The 6,110-nt window shown below is 41.7% G+C and overlaps 1 long non-coding RNA gene across 2 annotated transcripts; it reads right to left on the reverse strand.

Annotated features, from left to right (window-relative positions):
• LOC110435724 lies at positions 2,124-3,741 on the reverse strand. 2 transcript variants are annotated; one of them, XR_002453575.1, is made up of 4 exons: positions 3,555-3,741; positions 3,088-3,262; positions 2,785-2,914; positions 2,124-2,426 (listed from the first exon to the last, which is right to left on the reverse strand). It is a non-coding gene; the product is annotated as an uncharacterized LOC110435724 (long non-coding RNA). The 2 variants fall into 2 exon arrangements; XR_002453574.1 differs by having other exon boundaries at positions 3,088-3,714.

Here is a 6,110-nt window from a genome sequence, read left to right on the forward strand (position 1 = left end):
TTTTGTTCTCATCCAAGAATGATGTGATTTCCCACTTATTTCCAAATCTATTGTTTCACAAAAAACATAGAGGCCAAAAGCATAATATGGCATCCTTCGTCTGGCTATTTGCTTTGTATTGTTGGTGGTGTTAATACTCCTGCATATGCCCTGCAGGCTGCTGCAGTTCTTTTTTTGTTGTTATTAAAGGTTGGCTGCCTCGTGTGGCCATCAACTAAGTTTCTGTTCTTATTCAGCTATCCAAGAGAGCACGTGATTTACCACTCTTTCCAAATCTATTGTGTCACAAAAAACATAGGGACCAAAATAATACTATGGCATCCTTTGGCTAATTGATTTGTATTGTTGGTATATGATAAGGATCTGAAGTTGGAGATTACTGCCAGAAGAACAAACTCTTTGATTGCAGAAATCCGATAGTCTGGAGGCTCTATTTTATTTAATTCAGCATCCCTTAGACAAACATGTTTCTTGTAAGAAAGGATAGCTGTGTTAATCCAAATCTTTGATCTCATTGTATCAGGAATAGTTCCTTTTATGGATTTCCAGTGCACTGAACTTATCATGCCGTCATGTGCAGTCCTTCATGATTCTGCCAGGTCAGAACATTTACACAGATTACTGTTGGTTTCAGCTTATGTTTTTGTCTTCTGCTCAAAAGCTAGAAGGTGGAGCAAACAACTAGATTTTGAGATTGGATTTCGCGAAGCAAACACTGCATTTGTATTAGAGGTCACAAAAAGCGAGTCTGAAGACACTTTTGCTGGCTTGTATGGGGTCTGTTCTACCGGGGTATCTATTTTATTTATTTTTTTCTTTTTCTCGAACACAAAGAAGAGCTATGTGTGTCATTATATTAAGAAGAAGAAAAAAAATCTGAAACTCTCCTGCATGTTCAAGAAAAAAGAACAAATAAAATAGATCCCTATTTAAATGTCTCAATGGAGACTTAGCTTGGTGGCAACCAAGTGAACTCGGTAAGAAAACTCACCGTGTTAACCTTGTCATCTGTTCTTGGTGGTTTGCAATTTACATAAGCAAGCTCTTTACCTATTGTTCTTATATATAGTGCTTGTATAGTTGCTCTTATAACTAGTTAGCTTGTGTAGCTTGTTTGTTGCCTTCTTGCTTGTGTAGCATAGAAGTAGCTTCCTTGTGTGGCTAACTTATTGGTTTTAGTAACCTTATTAGTCACATTGCTTAGTTTGTGTAGCTAAGTATTTTGTGCTCTTTAATTTGATATTGGTTGCCTTGTTATTGAGCATTACATGTGAGCTTAAGAGCTTTGTGCTTTTCCTTACTAGTTGTGTAGAAGATTCCTGGTGTGTAAAGTACTAGTGGAATAAGTTTGTGTGACCTGGCTCCTATAATTGGTTAGAAGAGCTTTTGCTAGACTGGCACCTTATTTGCTTGTTTTAGGATCTTTTACATGGTGCTAGAGAACTTAGATAGAGGGGTATAGTCTTGGCTAAGATGGTGTGATTATATAGTTTTAGAAAGGATTATTTACCCCATCTAGTCACTACTGGAATCGCGTGCTTTGCCTAGTGTTTAAGACACTTGGCAAACGGCAAAAAACACTCGGCAAACCGTTTGTCGAGTGCCACACTCGGCAAAGCCGAGACGGCAAAAAATGACGGCAAAACAAGCTTTGCCGAGTGTCTTTTTTCGTGCACTCGGCAAAGCCTTTGCCGAGTGTCCATTTGACACTCGGCAAACAAAAGTAGCCCAGACGGCGTCAGGTGGTTTGCCGAGTGTTCTATTTTCAACACTCGGCAAAGCCATTTTTTTAAAAAAATAAAATTTGTAAGTTTGCCCAGTGTCCACTGTTTAGCACTCGACAAAGAGCCAGGTTTGCCTAGTGTCCTAACAGGGACACTAGGCAAACCTCCGAGTTGCCTAGTGTCCTAGGGTGGACACTCGGCAAACCTTGTTTCTAGGTTCTCGGTTCTCAGAATGGCACTTTGCCGAGTGTAGTGGCCAAGACACTCGGCAAAGTGACTAGAAACATTATTTTCTTTATTTGTTTTTTATATTCTATCCAAATAAATAGAAAATATATATATTAGACATAACATATATACCATCTACACCACATATATATCACAGGCATCACAAACAAATCACAAACGTCATATGTCACAATATATTATAATAACTTCACAAGTAATCCAAGTTCTCCATCATTCACAACCACAAGTGCAAATAGAAGACCGTTAACAAACACAAGTATCATCACGGCCAACGAGACTGATTACATTCCTGGATGGTGGAACGAAGAGCACGATTGGGAATGAGCTCGTCGTGTTCTAGTCGCATGTTGGTCATTGGAGATGTGTCATGGCCACTGTTGAGTCACATCCTGATGGCTTCGCCTTCATAGGTGAATCCGTCAGCCGCAATATATGTGGATCACTAATGACATCCTAAAATAAAACCACACAAGTACTGGTTAGTCATTAGATATAGCCTATATTCATCAGCTGCTTATTTTTCAAAGACAAGCAGATGATACATTCAGCTTAAATATTCAATGGAGGCCTAATAAATCCCTGTTATGCACACTTGATTGTTACATGGGTAGTGTTATTGGTGCTGGATTGGATTAGGAGGCGAGAGATACCAAAGTCAATAAGCTTACTGACTAAGTTAACATCAAGAAGGATGTTGGCTGGCTTCAGATCACCATGAACAACTAGGTGTGGCTTATTCATGTGCAGAAATATTAGCGCTGAACATATCTCAAAAATAATTCGGATGCGGATCTGCCATGGCAAAGTTTACCTTTTATCTGCACAGACGAGAAAATCTTCAAGACTTCCATTTGGCAAGAACTCATAGACAAGTGCAGATGATTCTGAGCTCCGAATAGAGTTACAAGGTGAGGGTGCCTCACCCTACTCAGGATAGCAACCTGCAACAGAAATCCAAAATAATATATTCATCATTCATGGAACGAGGATGTCCTTCCAAAGTAAATGCTCTATTCTAGTTTCAGTTTTGAACCAGAAAGTAGCTAGAGATCAACTCCACTTTTCCAGTGTAAGAAGGGCAAAGTAAGATTTCAGGATGAAATGGGTAAATTACCTCTTGCTCGAACTGTGATCTTCCCTGCAAAGTATCAGGTTTCAACACCTTTATTGTAACTATCATGTTTTTTTTTGTGTGACTCAACTGTCATGTTTCTGAGGACGCCTCTGTATACACATCCAAATGCACCTTCTCCAATCATCAGTGAACTGCTGAAATATTCAATGGGGGCCTAATAGATAGCAAAGTAGTATCTCTTGTTAAAATGCTTTATACACAAGACATCATGAATGTCAAGCACAAAATATATAAAAAAATCAGCAACCAAATTTAATGAGCACTTCACAGCCAAATTAATTGATAAACAATAAATTGATTATTTGAAGACACAAGTATGAAACTGAAAAGAAGAGTTTCAGGTTTTAGGCCTTATGACCGTGATACAAGGAGGAGCAGGAAGTGCAGGAGCCATGCCAATCTAAGACTGGCCAGTTGCAAACGTGTTGGAGGAGCAGAAAGTGTACGGATGCCGAGTAGATTGGCCAGTCGCAATCGAAGATGTGGCCGACGGGGAGGGCCGAGCTGGGCGGGCGCGGCTCCGGCGGTCGCAGCTCTGGCAGTCGCAGCTCCGGCGGTCGTGGCTCCGGCGGTCAGGGGCGGGCGCGGCTCCGGCGGGGGTGGGCGAGGGTCGAGGCTTCAGCGGTCGCGGCTCCAGCGGTCGGCTCCGGTGGTCGGCGGCGGGCGCAGCTCCGGCGAGGGCGCGGGCGAGGCGGCATGGCGAGCGGGTGCGGGCTAGCGGCCATGCGCGTGCGTGCGTGGCCTTGGGAGATTGGTGTGGGAACGGGCTGGCAGCTCCTATAAAACATGTTTGCCGAGTGTCCTACATCTGCCCCTCGGCAAACATTGAATTTTCTTTTTTATTATTTTTATATAAAAATCACTTCATTTTAAAATTTTTTGCCGAGTGCCACGGCAAAAGCCACCTGTTATTTTATATATTTGTTTTCTTTATTTTCTTTCAAAACCATATTTGCTTAATTTGTTCTGATTAATTAACTTTTAAAAAAACTTGTTAAATGCACTCTATAATGTATATTCAAAGGTTATACAAATATTTGGCCATTATTTCGTATAATCATATATAGTTTTAATTCTATTTATCGAAATTATAAAATTCTATAATTGCGATTAACAAATTAAAATTAGCAAACGGATTCGAAAAAATACCACAAGAAACCATCTCTGATGTCTATTCACTATAAAGAAGTTTTGAAGTGAAACTCCAACTAGACACTAAATTTGACATCGGATCTTAAAGATCCTACTCAACTTCTTCGAAGACGTACCAATTTGTAAGCATCGTATGTGACAACTTTCATGAAACATTCTCAAATTTTTATCACAGACTCCACATATGATATCATGGCATTTTGAGAAAACTCGTGATTTTTAGAATTCGTTTGTTTTTTATAGAATTTAAAAACGACTAGGCCACAACATCATGCTCATGTTTCATGAGCAAGATGTTTGAAATTTGATGTCACTTCTACATTTAAACTTTATCTGATTTGAAAATAACATGAATATCATTTTTCCATTTATTTTTTTAAATTATTTGAACCACTTACAGTTTAAATTTGAGTTATCTCCGAAAATTCAATTAAATGAGGTACACTAACTAAATATAGCAAATAGATTGAGAATGGTATCAAACTTTCACGTGGAGTCAAGGTTACCTGATGACATTAGAAGAAAAAGTTTGGAGGCCATAAATTAAAAATAAATAAATAAATTTGCCGAGTGTCCAAGCAAAACACTAGGCAAATTTGTAACTTTGCCTAGTGCCAGGATAGAACACTAGGCAAACTATTAACTTTGCCTAGTGTCTGCACCAAACACTAGGCAAAATGCAACTTTGCCGAGTGTCTAACGAGACACTCGGCAAAGCCTAACGGTGTGATTGGTAGCAACTGCCGTCACGGAAGCTTTGCCGAGTGCCTTGTGTAGAACACTAGGCAAACGGCTAATTTGCCGAGTGTCAAGGTTTGCCTAGTGCCGGACATTAGGCAAACGGCTGCTTTGCCGAGTGTCCGACACTAGGCAAACCGTCCATTTGCCGTGTGTTTTTCTTTGCCGAGAGTGACACTCGGCAAATCGCTTCTTTGCCGAGTGTCCGATAAATTACACTAGGCAAATCGTGCGACACTCGGCAAAGAACGTATGTCCGGTAGTGAGTCCGCCATCAAGACCCTACAAGCTGCTCTCCCATTTGCTTTTGTGGCGCGCACCTGGTGCCCTCTCCTCTCTAGGTTTACCATGTCGATGGAGCTGCAGGCGTACAAACAGCACCGGGATAATGATGGAGACATGTCAGGAAGCGATGTGAATTCCATGCAGCCAAGGTCATCCAGCGTAGAAGAAAGGCAACGATGATGGCTCAGTCCTCCTCAAGCAAACACCATGCCATCGATGATGATGTTGCTACCTCCAGCAGTAATGGTTCCCACGAGGGAAAGAGCAGCCAGGCGGCTAGTATGTCACACAGTTGTCGAGATTGATGGCCTCCGATGTCTAGATGTGAAGGCCCTTCCCAGAAGTCACACCTTTTGTACTAATCAGTTTACCGATGCTCTACGAACTGAGTAGTGAACTATAGGCAGATAGCATCACCGACCAGTCAGGCACCCATGGTGGCAAGTCGGAGGCAAGTAGATCTTGGCGCAATGGGCCAAGGGTCCCTAGAGCCCTCACTAGAGGGAAAGAACCTCCGACGACCCTCGCATAGGCTCGAGCAATGATGGAGATCGGAGGCCCGGGAGATGCCGGGTGAAGGTTCCTGGATGGCATCGTGAAGACCTAAGCAGGAGATTCTCACCACAAGCGGAGATGCAGGATCAGGAGGCCTAGCAAGGTATCGTTGCATGTTCCTAGCTGGCAGGCAGAGGGGGGATATTTGATGGATATCCCCATCCACCATCACGGGGTATTATTGTAACTTGTAATAGGAGCTAGAGTGTGATATAAAAAGGCAATGTAAATGCAGATGAAATGTGGTTGATGAAAGAATTAATGAAACTCTA

The sequence above is a fragment of the Sorghum bicolor genome, chromosome 5, assembly GCF_000003195.3.
Source record: "Sorghum bicolor cultivar BTx623 chromosome 5, Sorghum_bicolor_NCBIv3, whole genome shotgun sequence".
NCBI lineage: Eukaryota > Viridiplantae > Streptophyta > Magnoliopsida > Poales > Poaceae > Sorghum > Sorghum bicolor.